Source organism: Triticum dicoccoides, chromosome 6A, assembly GCF_002162155.2.
Source record: "Triticum dicoccoides isolate Atlit2015 ecotype Zavitan chromosome 6A, WEW_v2.0, whole genome shotgun sequence".
Lineage (NCBI taxonomy): Eukaryota > Viridiplantae > Streptophyta > Magnoliopsida > Poales > Poaceae > Triticum > Triticum dicoccoides.
Genome location: NC_041390.1, coordinates 29,865,860 through 29,879,065, shown reverse-complemented (window position 1 = coordinate 29,879,065; position 13,206 = coordinate 29,865,860). Strand labels below are relative to the sequence as shown.

General features: G+C 46.6%; 1 pseudogene; it reads right to left on the bottom strand.

The window, feature by feature from the left end:
- Positions 1–6,616: 6,616 nt before the first annotated feature.
- LOC119315548 lies at positions 6,617–9,115 on the bottom strand (annotated as a pseudogene).
- Between the last annotated feature and the right edge of the window lie 4,091 nt (positions 9,116–13,206).

Sequence of the window (13,206 nt, the reverse complement as noted above, 5' to 3'; positions counted from 1 at the left end):
TTCATCCTTATCGTTAGGAACGACTGTAATACCTCCCTTCTTAGGGACACAATGGACAGGGCTTACCCACTGACTATCAGCAACGGGATAAATTATACCTGCTTCAAGGAGCTTTAATATTTCCTTTCTTACCACTTCTTTCATCTTAGGATTTAGCCGTCGTTGGGATCAATAACTGGTTTGGCATCTTTCTCCAAATTTTTTTTGTGTTGACATAGAGTGGGACTAATGCCCTTAAGGTCATCAAGAGTATATCCAATACCAGCATGGTACTTCTTCAAAGTTTTCAATAATCTCTATTCTTCATGCTCTGAAAGGTTAGCACTAATAATAACATGATATATCTTCTTTTCATCAAGATAAGCATATTTAAGAGTATCAGACAATGGTTTAAGCTCAAACACGGGATCACCCTTGGGTGGAAGAGGATCCCCTAGGATTTCAATAGGCAAGTTGTGTTTCATAATAGGTCCCTATTTAAAGAACACTTCATCCATTTCCCTTATTTCATTCATAAACATATCATTTTCATGGTCTAGCAAATATTGTTCTAAAGGGTCAGTAGGAGGCACGGCAATAGAAGCAATACCAATAATTTCATCTTTACTAGGAAATTGTTTATCATGGGGTTGCCTACAAAATTTAGCAAAATTAAACTCATGAGATATATCCCCTAAACCAATAGAAACGATATCCTTATTGCAGTCTATCTTAGCATTAACAGTATTCAAGAAGGGTCTATCAAATATAATGGCACAAGAGTCATCTTGTGGGGAACCAAGAACAAGAAAATTAGCAGGGTATTTAACTTTCCCACACAAGACTTCAACATCTCTAACAATCCCAATCGGTGAAATAATATCTCTATTGGCGAGTTTAATGGTAACATCGATATCTTCTATCTCTGCTGGTGCAATATCATGCATAATTTCTTCGTACAAGGAATGAGGTATTGCACTTGCACTAGCACGCATATCACATAAGCCATGATAACAATGATCTCCTATTTTAACAGAAATAACAGGCATGCCTACAATAGGTCTATGTTTATTTTTAGCATCAGGTCTAGCAATTCTAGCAGCTTCATTGCAGAAGTAAATAACATGCCCATCAATATTATCAGTCAAGAGATCTTTAACCATAGCAATTTTAGGTTCAACTTTAATTTGCTCAGGGGGTTTAGGTGTCTTAATATTACTTTTGTTAACCACGGTTGAAGCTTTAGCATGATTCTTTATCCTAACAAGGAAATGTGGTTTCTCAATATAAGCAGCAGGAACAACATGATCATCATAAGTGATAGTATTTTCTTCAACTTTAATAGGTGCAACTACTTTTACTTCAATGGGAGGATTATATTTAAGCCACTTCTCCTTAGGGAGATGAACATGAGTAGCAAAGGATTCACAGAAAGAAGATACTATCTCAAAGTCAAGTCCATATTTAGTGTTAAATTCACGAAAAGCATCGGTATCCATAAAAGATTTAACACAAACAAACTTAGGTGTTATACCTGACTCCTTTCCTTCTTGAGGTCCCAATCTTCAGAGTTGCGCTTAATTCTTTCCAATTAATCCCATTTGAATTCAATAGTCTTCATCATAAAAGATCCAGTACAAGAAGTATCGAGCATGGAGCGATTACTGAGAGAAAGCCGAGCATAAAAAAATTGAATAATCATTTCTCTTGAGCTCATGATTGGGGCATGAATATAACATTGACTTAAGCCTCCCCCAAGCTTGAGCGATGCTTTCTCCTTCGCGAGGCCAAAAATTATATATATAATTATGATCACGATGAACAAGATGCATAGGATAAAACTTCTAATGAAATCCCAATTTCAATCGCTTGTAGTCCCATGATCCCATTTCATCACATAGCCTATACCATGTCAATGCATCTCCCTTCAAATATAAAGGAAATACCTTCTTCTTGATAACATCATCGGGCATACCTGCAAGCTTAAATAATCCCCAAACTTCATCCACATAGATTAAGTGTAAATCGGGATGCAATGTTCCATCTCCTGCAAAAGGATTAGATAGTAGTTTCTCTATCATACCCGAAGGAATTTCAAAGTAAACATTTTCAGTAGGTTCAGTAGGTTGAGGAGCAACTCTTTACTCTACTGATCGGGGTGAATATACCCCGAACAAGCCCCTCAAAGGATTATGTTCCATAGTAACAAGTGACAGTAAATTTCAGCACACTATATAAATTTTTTCTTACCAAATTCCACCTACTAAAGGCGGTTCACTCCCCGACAACGGCGTTAGAAAAGAGTCTTGATGACCCACAAGTGTAGGGGATCTATCGTAGCTTTTCGATAAGTAAGAGTGTCGAACCCAACAAGGGGCAGAAGGAAATGATAAGCAGTTTTCAGTAAGGTATTCTCTGCAAGCACTGAAATTATCGGTAACAAATAGTTTTGTGATAAGGTTATTTGTAACGAGTAGCAAGTAATAAAAGTAAATAAGGTGCAACAAGATGGCCCAATCCTTTTTGTAGCAAAGTACAAGCCTGTACAAACTCTTATATGAAGGAAAGCGCTCCTGAGAACACATGGGAATTATCGTCAAGCTAGTTTTCATCACTTTCATATGATCCGCATTCGGTACTTTGATAATTTGATGTGGGTGGACCGGTGCTTGGGGTACTGTCCTTACTTGGACAAGCATCCCACCTATGATTAACCCCCATTGCAAGCATTCGCAACTACAACATAAGTATTAAGGTAAACCTAACCATAGCATGAAACATATGGATCCAAATCAGCCCCTTACGAAGCAACACATAAACTAGGGTTTAAGCTTCTGTCACTCTAGCAACCCATCATCTAGTTATTACTTCCCAATGACTCCCTCTAGGCCCAAACAATGGTGAAGTGTCATGTAGTCGACGTTCACATGACACCACTAGAGGGATGACAACATACATCTCATCAAAATATCGAACGAATACCAAATTCACATGACTACTTATAGCAAGACTTCTCCCATGTCCTCAGAAACAAACGTAACTACTGACAAAGCATATTCATGTTCATAATCAGAGGGGTATTAATATGCATAATGGATCTGAACATATGATCTTCCACCAAGTAAACCAACTAGCATCAACTACAAGGAGTAATCAACACTACTAGCAACCCACATGCACCAATCTGAGATTTGGATACAAAGATTGGATACAAGAGATGAACTAGGGTTTGAGATGAGATGGTGCTGGTGAAGATGTTGATGGAGATTGACCCCCTCCCGATGAGAGGATCGTTGGTGATGATTTCCCCCTCCCGAAGGGAAGTTTCCTCGGCAGAACAGTTCTGTCGGAGCCCTAGATTGGTATCGCCAAGGTTCCGCCTCGTGGCGGCGGAGTTTCTTCCCCAAAGCTTGCTTATTATTTTTTCTCGGACGAAAGACCTCATATAGCAGAAGATGGGCATCAGAGGGCCACCAGGGAGCCCACGAGGCAGGGGGTTCTCTGGGCGCGCCCCCACCCTCGTGGACGGTGGGTGGCCCCCCCAAGAACTTCTTTCGCCCAATATTTTTATATATTCTGGAAATAACTTCCGTGAAGTTTCAGGACTTTTGGAGCTGTGCAGAATAGGTCTCTAATATTTTCTCCTTTTCCAGCCCAGAATCCCAGCTGCCGGCATTCTCCCTCTTCATGTAGACCTTGTAAAATAAGAGAGAATAGGCATAAGTATTGTGACATAATGTGGAACAACAGCCCATAATACAATAAATATCGATATAAAATCATGATGCAAAATGGACGTATCAGTCACCCCGTGACAACACATTGAGAGACATTATTGGTTAAATTTTGGCCAAAAAATGGAAGTTCCCAGAAATTATTTAAAAATTTCTCAAAAATCCGCACTCATTCAATTTAGGAAGGTTTCAACAAGTTTTGTCAAACATAAGAAAACGTGAATGAAAATTCAAATTTAGAGCCATTTTGGGTCAAATTTTGGTAAAAAAAAGGTTTTCCATTAAATTTTGAGAACATTCGAAAATATCGATATTACCCTTATATTCAATAGTTTTAACAATGTTTGCCAAACAAAGAAAATTTAGAATGAAAATTCAAATCCATAGCCATTTTGGGTCAAACTTTTGCCAAAAAATGTAAGTTCCCAAAAAATATATCGAAAATCCGCACTAACCTTATGTTAAATCTGGGAAAGTTTCAAAAAGTTTTGCCAAAATAAAATAGAATGGAAAATAAAATTCAGGGTTAAGTGAGCCAAGGAGTGACGTGGCGGCTGACTGGGTTGTTCAACAGTCAAAACCAGTTTCAAACCGCTACAGCGCCGTCTCTTGTACGGTTTTGGAAGTTGGAGGTTGTAAAATAGAAGGTTTTGTAGTTTATGAATGTATATTAGATTTTTTAAATCTATTGTATATTAGACTTTGATGGTAGTTTGGGGTTGTAATACCGAAAATGCCAAACGAAGCCCGAGCGCCATGGAGGCTTAATTTGAAAACTTCAAAATTCAAAATTTTGAGTTCCAACAAATTTCGAAAATAAATACCCATATACCTAGATATATAATGTGCATGTTTAGAACTTTTCAGGCCGAAATACGTTAAAATGAGAGCTACACAAAAAGACAAATCAGGGCCTTTTTAGCATTATGTACTGTTCATCCTCAAAGTCCATTAATTATTACTTTTTTGCAGCTCGCAATTCAAGGTATTTCATCCTGAAATTTTACCCGCGTATACATTACATCCTTACATGCATGTGTACTTTTTTCAGAACTTTCTGAAATTGAAAAAAATTGACTTTTATTTTTTGAAAAAAATTCAGGATAGCTTGCCCTCCAAAATGCCTTACTCGTTGTAATACAGACTTCTTTCCGCAAGAAACAGCCTACCCGGAGGACAAACACGACAGAGCTTAATGATCCTTGTCCAATCTCCTCGGAGCAAGTATAATGTGAGAACGCGGGCTATAACAGTTAAAATATTATATTTCTGCTGACACGGAGGGGAGAGAAGAGGAGAGAGAAGATGAGCCGGCTATTGAATAAGAGCCAGCTGCAACACATGCTCCTAGGCACGACGTGAGAGTACGGTCTAGGGTGTGGGCCATGCATTAATAAAGTAGCACATATTTACATCTAACTATTATACATGCTAGCAATAATCTTGGCTATAGATGACATGTCAACGTCATATAGCCATTCGTTGGTTGTACAAATTTTTTTGTGAGGTAAAGCATGAGTTTTATTCCTTAGAAATAGTGTTACAGACTGCTAATACAAACTCTGAAGCAGCGTCTAGAACTCGCTGCACCCAACAGGCGGTGCAACCCCAGAACGACCAATATTAGCTAGACTATGAGCAACTCTACTTTAACTACGATCTACTTTTAACGGAATAAACATCCAAGAGCTAGCATGTTCTTAATCTCCATAATCAGATGACCATATGCCGACCGGTCCAGTGAATCGTTTGTGAAGGCCGCAATAACAGTTGAGCTATCAGAATGAATAATGATAGGCAACTCTGACCGTTACATGCTCAGTGACAGTCCTTCAAGAGTGGCACTAATCTCAGCTTTAAGGGCATCTTTGCAGTGGAATAAGTACAGATATGCTGAGAAAATAACAGTGCCATTGCTGTCCCTGAGGATCATACCTGTACCTGCTGCACCAATATCTCGCATGAAAGAACCGTCGATGGACTCTCAAGTGCTTGATTCTCTCAAGTGCTTGATTTCTACTCCATCTCTCGGACTCTCACGCCTGACGCTCACCCATCTCATTTAATGAACAGCAGCAGTTTCTTGGTGCAAATAAATGATGCACATCTGCATTTTGATGAGGTGACTGGGATTGACTGCCCACCTCGCCTCCTGCTTTGGCAGTGCCAATGGAGGCATCATTTTTAATGCAGTCTTGGTAGGGCGATGGTGACAAAAAGGCAAGGTGGGTGACCAGTCGCTCGCTGGAACTTCCTTGAGAATTCTGATTCAGGCAGGCAAGTCTCTATTGTACTCTCTTCTTTCCTAAATCTAAATCTTTTTAGATATTTCATTACAAACTACATACGAATATATAGACATATTTTAAAATATAGATTCACTCATTTTACTTTCTATATAGTTTATAGTGAAATCTTAAAAATGACTTATATTTAAGAACGGAGGGAGTATTTTCTTTTATGAATCTAAGATAATGCGTTCTTTTGGGCGCAGAGGATTGGAAATGGGATCCAGCTCATTTCAGATTGGAACAGGATAAATTCCACATCACCATCCCCACGCTTTAACTGGGTTGAAATGGATCGAAATTAGCTGCATGCTTACTTTACTAGCTTGGGACCTGAAACTTTATCAACTTGATGATCATCAGACGTCCAAAACGGTGAATCGCAACTGAATCAAAACTTGTTAATTCCCGCAAACCCCCAAAACTAGCTAGTATACAAAATAGGTATGGTTAGGTCTCAGTCGACTGAGACTTAACAAAGTTTAAGTCAAGTAACATAATATGTAAATAAAAAATAAAATTTTTGCATGGTTCTCCACATAGGATGTTATGAATATAGCATTGACTAAGACTTAATCCAAGCAATTGCCCAAAAAATTGAATATACATGGCATGGAAAGATTAAATGAAACTTGAAATCGATAAGCATTTTTTTTGTAACAACACATACTTTTTAAAGCACATATATGAACGAACCAGAAGATGAACATGCGCTTATGATGCTCATATCTAAGATCTTCATAGCTTATTAGTAGATTCTTGCATAGAAGATCGAGAGCACAACTTTTGCGTCAGCAATTCTTATTTACAATTTCTGACATTCTCAGGGTGTATGCACAAGCTCACGCTGTTCACTCCAAAAACTTCCATCCCAGCAGCAGCATCGATCGCAGTTCAACGTTGGATCTCATCGGCGTTGACGCCGGTGGCCGGTTGGCCTGACCGCCCCGGAAAACGCGGCGGCGCCGCGCCGAACGACGCCGACCTGCCTACCGCGACGCCGGCCATCTCCAACGCTTCGCACGATTTCAGCGCTCTACTGAACTTCGCTAGGCCCATCATCTCCCCCTCTCGCGCACTGTTCGACGCCAGCGGCCGTAGGGAGACGTCCGGCCACGGCAGCCTCGGGAGCGCCATCATGGACCCGGCGCGCCTCACAGCCATCTCCGTCGACAGGACGACGTCGCCCCCGGTCTCCTCGGCGCCAGCACCATCGGCCGCGGCTAGGTTTGCCGCGGGCTCGCTCACGTTGCTACCGGGGGCGGCGGTCTGGTGCGCGCCGGCGGCGACCCTGACCGGAGCGCGGCAGAGCGGGCAGTTGACATGGGCGCGGAGCCAGGTGTCGATGCAGCCGCGGTGGAACGCGTGGCCGCACCGCGGCAGCAGGCGCAGCGTCTCCCCGCCGCGGAACTCCGCGAGGCACACCGCGCAGCCGTCGCCGCCGAGCCCCAGGGCGCGGCACTTGTCGGGGTCGTACACCAGCGCGGTGATGGCCGCGATGGCGCGCTCGTCGAGCCCCACGGTGCGTATGTACCACACGTGGTGCACCCCGTCGTCGGAGTTGCTGTCCGCCGGCACCGGGACCGCCACGTCGGCCGGAGGCCCCCCCTGGGCGGCCTGGTGGTGCAGCGGCAGCGGCAGCGGCGCAGCGTTGGCGCGCTGGCGCCGGCGCCGGCGCACGACGTGGCAGACGAGCAGGACGAGGAGGAGCACCACGGACACGGCGAGGACGGACGCCGATACAGCGACGAGCGGGGTGGGGAGGCGGGAGGAGGGCCGGAGGTGCACGGTGGCGGTGCGCGAGGGCGGCGGCGGCCGGCAGAGGCCGTAGTGGGCGCACGGCTCTGAGCAGTGCGCGGCGCAGGCCAAGGTGTCGGCAGGGAACGGGAAGACGGCGTCGGGCTGGTCGCGCACCGGCTCCGGCTTCGGCCTCATCCTCTCCGGCCTGGGCCTGGGCTTGGGAGGCTTCGGCTTTGGCCGCGGCAGGGGATGGTCCTCGGGCGGCGGCGGCATGGGCGTGGGCTGTTGGAGGCCGCGGAGCAGGCGAGCGGTGGTGGTTGCGACTCCGGCTGCCGTTTTAATGCGTGTGAACTGCGGACCGCGGTGTGTGGTTGAAGCTGCGGCCGGAGACTTGTCAGAGCAAATCCTATGGTCTGTGTGTACTCCCCGGAGCTTCTCGTGGAAGGGTGAGCGGCCGGTAAAAAGCAGGCGCCTTGTTACATCTCGATTGGTTTCTCAAAAAAAAAAAAATGTTACATCTCGATTGATTTTCTGGAGATTCGTTGGCCACAAGAAAAACATTTCGAGTAGTATTTTCTTCCCTTTCGTAGTACGTACACGTCACTGATCGACCATCGATCGCTGTTTCACACGTCGTACGGGATCGATGGCCTGCAGTAAAGTGTGATTTCAAGTTTTCAACCGACCGACGAATAAGAAAACATATGCACACATTATTACTGTATAAGCATCTTTAAAAGACTAAGCCAACACATTATTTTATAAGATTGATAAAGTCGCCACATGCATGTAGTGAATGGAGACGTCTCCTCTTACTTAACGCACATCGCCGAAAAGCGTAAAATAAATACAGGTAAATGGGTTGATGGGCTGAAGATAGCACCTCCTAACCATCCAAGTAGTGACCAAATGTGGCCATGTGTTCACCGTTGGTTTTCAGGTCGTGCGAGACAAGTTTGGAAAATGGTCGATGAAGTGGTTGACCGGCGTAGCGAGCGATCGGTCACATAAGGAACCGTCGCATGGATCGACCTGCGCAGCGGAGTAGTAGTGCTTGGGGACGCTTATCACGGCTGCTAAACCAATAGTTACAACATCGCGCCGTCCCGTCGGTCGTCGCAGCTTTCAGCGTTGGCATTGCGGCTTCATCATGCATCACTGGTTCCAGCATAACGGTTGCAGCATCGCGCTTTCCCACCGTGGATTTTAGCAGCGCCGTCGTACCTTCACGCATCACCGGTTCCTACATTTTCCGGCAAAGGCTGCAACATTGTATAGTCCGTCGCAGCGTACAACGCTGCCCACATCGCCCATTTCAGCATCTCCGAGCACTGGTTGCAGCATCACGCCACCCCGACGCAGCTGTGGCACCATCGTCGTAGCTTTGCTTTCACCGGTACCAACATCAGCATGTGTTGGTTGCAACATCGACTTTGCACCGGTCACATATCCATTTGGAGACTCACCAAAACTCGGTGACGCTGACGTTGTTCCTCTTGTGGTTGCTCTTGGCAGCTCGTAACAATGTTGTCGCTTGCGCGCAACATCCCACAGTGGAGAGGGGTGACGAGGGTGCTCCGCGATAGGTAAGAAGATAAAAGGGAATGGGCGGTTGTCGGTGTCAAATCCGGCGGATTTCGGGTAGGGGGTCCCGAACTGTGCGTCTAAGGCGGATGGGAGGCAGGGACACGATGTTTACCCAGGTTCGGGCCCTTTTGATGTAGATAATACCCTACGTCCTGCTTGATTGATATTGATGATATGAGTATAACAAGAGTTGATTTACCACGAGATCGTAGAGGCTAAACCCTAGAAGTTAGCCTATGGTATGATTGTTGTTGTCCTACGGACTAAACCTTCCGGTTTATATAGACACCAGAGGGGCTAGGGTTACACAGAGTCGGTTACAAGGGACAGGATCTACATATCAGTATTGCCAAGCTTGCCTTCCACGCCAAGAAGAGTCCCATCCGGACACGGGACGAAATCTTCAATCTTGTGTCTTTATAGTCCAACAATCCGGTCAAAGGATATAGTCCGGCTGTCCGGAGACCCCTAATGCAGGACTCCCTCAGTAGCCCTTGAACCAGGCTTCAATGACGATGAGTCCAGCGCGCATATTTGTTTTCGGCATTGCAAGGCGGGTTCCTCCTCTGAATACTCCATAGAAGATTTTGAACACAAGGATAGTGTCCGGCTCTGCAAAATAAGTTCCACATACCACCGTAGAGAGAATAATGTTTCCACAAATCTAATCTGCTGACATGTTCAGCAACGCGACATCATGCCACGGCCCGGTCATTATTCGAACCGTTTTTCTCAACCAGCACTTCACATATCGCGAGGCGGTTTTCTTGACACGTCTTGTCGAAGCAGAGATCGTGTCCCCCCTATTACGGGATTCTCATCAATACGGACATGAGTAACCCAATCGTGCCCGTTGGTGTGACTCCTCGATTTTAGGCAAGTCCCAAACGGCCACAGGGAGGATGCTTGATATTCACCCTCTTTATAAAGAGGTCAAGGCCTGTCCTTTTTTCCTTCTCGTACTCCATCGAATCCTTCCCCCGCCTCGAATTCCAACACCCAAGGTTCAGTTCAGGCGCTTCGGACCTTCAACCATGTCCGGATCCAAGCTTCAAGGTCGGTGGATGCCTTCCTCTGTTATAGATGAAGACATCAAGAAGTTAAGAGAGGCCAGGTATTTGACCGGCGAAACCTGGCATAGGTTGCCTGCTCGAGGGCAGGTCATTCCCACTCCCAAACCCGGTGAGAGCGTGGTATTCATCTCTCACTTCCTCCGAGGGCTAGGCCTCGCTCTGGATCCCTTTGTTAGGGGGCTCATGTTCTATTACGGGCTGGATTTCCATGACCTGGCCCTAGATTCCCTCCTTCACATCTCGTGGTTCATCGTCGTGTGTGAGGCCTTCCTCCGCATTACCCCACACTTTGTCCTGTGGCTCAAGACCTTCAATGTGAAGCCGAAGATGATCGAGGGGCGACACGCAGAGTGCAGAGGTGCTATAATAAGCAAGAATGCTGATATTCCATGGCCAGAGGGTTCCTTTCTAGAGGTGTCCAGTTTATGGCAGCGGGAGTGGTTTTATATCACAGCTCCCCAGAGTACCAAGTGGGTAGCCGCCCCTGCCTTTCGCTCGGCCCCCCACCACAACTGACTTCATGGATCAACAAGGGGCTGGACTGGGGGCCAGCAAGTGACGTGCCGATATTGCAGAGTCGCATCCGATATCTCCTCGAGAGAGATGTCAGTCTGGTCACGGTAATGCAAGTCATGCTAGTTCGTCGGGTCCCGCCTTGCAAACGTCGACCCCTCTGTATGTGGGAGTTCAACCCGGAAGGACCGCGAATTATTCAGCACTTCCTTGGCATGACTCTCGAAGAGATGTACAAATTGTTGTTCGGACCACAAGTAAGGTGTCCGGACTCCACCGAGGATGCGGGTCTGAGCTGCAACCGCCCAGATACCCAAGTAAGTAAACCCATGGCCGAACACGTTGTCTCTTTATTTATCATAATCATCATTTTGAAAAGTCACTCTTTGACCAGGATTGGGTAACAAAGATGAAGATGATTAGGTGTTCGGCCCCCCTTCCCGAAGGCGCAGCAAACCCAGTACTGGCCAGAATGCTCGAGCCGGCGCCTTATCAGGCGCCCTCAGGGGGAAGATGAAGGGGGGAATAAAGAGGCTGAAAGCAGACATCACTCATTATTCATCCAAACCGGGGGAATTAGCGCCTCCGCAAAGGAGGATAACCAGGGAGAAGAATCCGAAATTCCCTCTCCCCAAGGAAGGAAGAGGACCACCTCTAAAGACCTGGAAACAATGGTTTCCAAACGGGGGAAGAAATCTTCGCCAGAGGGTCCTGCCTCGGAGGGTACTCTTGCCGCACAGTGCCCGCAAGGGGATCAGCCCTCTACCGAGCTGTAAGTAAAAAGTACTTAATAGTAACAATATCGTACATTACCTCCGAAGACAGTAACCGAAGCATATATCTTGTAGTTCGGATCGTAGCCCTTCTCAATATAGTTCGTCTTCGGGGGATCTTCTTCCGGAGATGATGGAGAGCGAAACGCCTCCCCCTGCCACCCCGCCTCATGAGGCGGGCGACCCTGAAGTGTCATCGCGGAGGGTTTCTCCTGATCCGCCAAGGCCAGAGGGTAACCCTTTGGCCACCCTAAGCCCTCAGTATTCGGCTCCTAACGAGAGCAACAGAAAGAGTCCAGAACCGTCCAGTGTGCGATCGGACGCACTGAGGGATCTTCTGGAGCAAGCGGCCATCTCAGAAGCGCATCGTACGCTAATGGGTACGGTGATTGAGAGGATTTCATCCACCGAAAAAGCGGGTTGCATGAAGCTTTTACGAGTCTGCTGAAAGGCTTTGAGGTACGTGAAATAGTATATGTTTTTGACGGTACCGCACATGTTAGGTGTGCCCTATGCAGATAGTAGCCCCTGAGACTCTGGTTGCCATTGAGAACGGCAGCAAACAAAGGATCATAGTCCCAGGTAATAATCAGGACGCCTTCATATACAGGTGGCGGAAGGTCCGGTGGCTAGCCGGACTGGTGAATTTGCCGAACTGAAGCGGCAACTTGATACGGCAGATGCCGACATCGTGCTTATCAACAAGCGGCTCGACGAGGCACATGGTAAGTGATTTCTTCGGTGATCAGCACATAGTAAGAGGAGCATGATGCTAGTATCTTTAATATGTTGTGATTGCAGATGGAGCTGCCACCGTGGAGACCCTTTGGGCGGAACTTGCCCGAGCCAAGGAGCAAGCCAGGAATAGTGATGCGGCCGCTCTAAAGGCGGTTGAAGAGCTGAGGGCCGAACAGGCCACGCATTGCCAAAGTAAAGAAAAAATGGCCAAGATGGCCGTTGAGTTGAAAGATGCCGCCGACCGTTACCAGCTGCTTGAAGAAGAAAACCGAGCGAAGGCGACGGACCTAGAGAAGGCCATGGTAGCAGCCAAGAAGCCCGCTCTAAAATCAGAGCGGTGAAGGAAGAGCTACGTCAAGCTAGAAATATCACGGCTGGGAAGCCCTTCTTGTTGCAGACGAAGTTCGGAGATCTAAAGTATGCCCCTCTTGATCAACTATGGAGTTCTGCAGATGCGTAGGTGGATTTGGCGGCAAGTGCTGCTGATGCGGCCGAGTACTTCAAGGATCAAAAAGATCGTGAAGTGGAAAAGCCATTCTGGTCATAGTTCCATGCTCCAGTATGCCCGCTGCTATTGAATGAGCGAATGGCCGAGTGGGCCGAGCTCCATAGGTTGTCCGGACTTGCCACGAGGTCTGTCGTGGATCATCTGTGGCCGGAAGGGCCAAGGCCGAATAGTTACTTTAGTTTAGTGCAACAATTCCTTGGTGTTGTGCCGCACATCGACGCTATGAAGAGGTCGGCGTGCATAGAGGGTGCGCGGATGGCCCTTGCCCGTGTA